Here is a 746-nt window from a genome sequence, read left to right on the forward strand (position 1 = left end):
ATCTTGAAGGCCACTTCTACTGCGAAGGCGAGGCCCCTGAAGCCTGGGTCCAGCGGAGCAAAGGAAGTTCGAGGCAGGGTTGAGCGCCTGTCAAAGGACTGCATTCCTAGGGGCTTGGAGGAGGCATCTACTCAGAGGCCAGAGAAACCTAAGGAGCCTCGTGGCAAAGAGAAGGTCTCTGAGGAGACAAAGAAGAGGAAGCTGGTGCACATCTCCAGCTCAGCTGGCAAGTTTGGGACTACAGTGTCCCATAGGGCTGAACAAACTGGGGAGCCGAAGCTTCTGGCTGCAGCCTCTAAGGCCATAAAAATGGAGATGGTGAGAGAGGTGGAGGCTGAAGAGGCCAGAAAAGAGGCTGCAAGGCAAGCTGCTGAAGCCGCCGAAGAGGAGTCGGCGAAGGAGAAGCCAGTTCGGGAGAAGGGGAAGTCTCCAAACTTCCTAGCTGGGAGGGAGGATGAGCTGGCCCCAGCCTTGGTGGAGGCTCTCCCTGAGGAGATAAGAGGTGCCACCAAGAGCTTTTACAAGTTCTGGACGGAGAGGTGGCAGCTTCATGCCTCGTCTTGTGATGCCACCGACCTCACTAGGGCACTGGTGAGCCAAAGCGCCCGGACCTTTGGCCTCGCGCTAGAATGCAGGGAGGCATTAAGTGAATTCCAAACAAGGACTCACGCCTCGGAGGGAAAGGCTGCTTCCCTTGCTGAGGAGGTGAAAGCTGCTAAGGCCGAGGCCGAAGAAGCCAAAGCGCA

This window comes from Olea europaea, unplaced genomic scaffold (assembly GCF_002742605.1).
Source record: "Olea europaea var. sylvestris unplaced genomic scaffold, O_europaea_v1 scaffold2259, whole genome shotgun sequence".
Taxonomy (NCBI): domain Eukaryota; kingdom Viridiplantae; phylum Streptophyta; class Magnoliopsida; order Lamiales; family Oleaceae; genus Olea; species Olea europaea.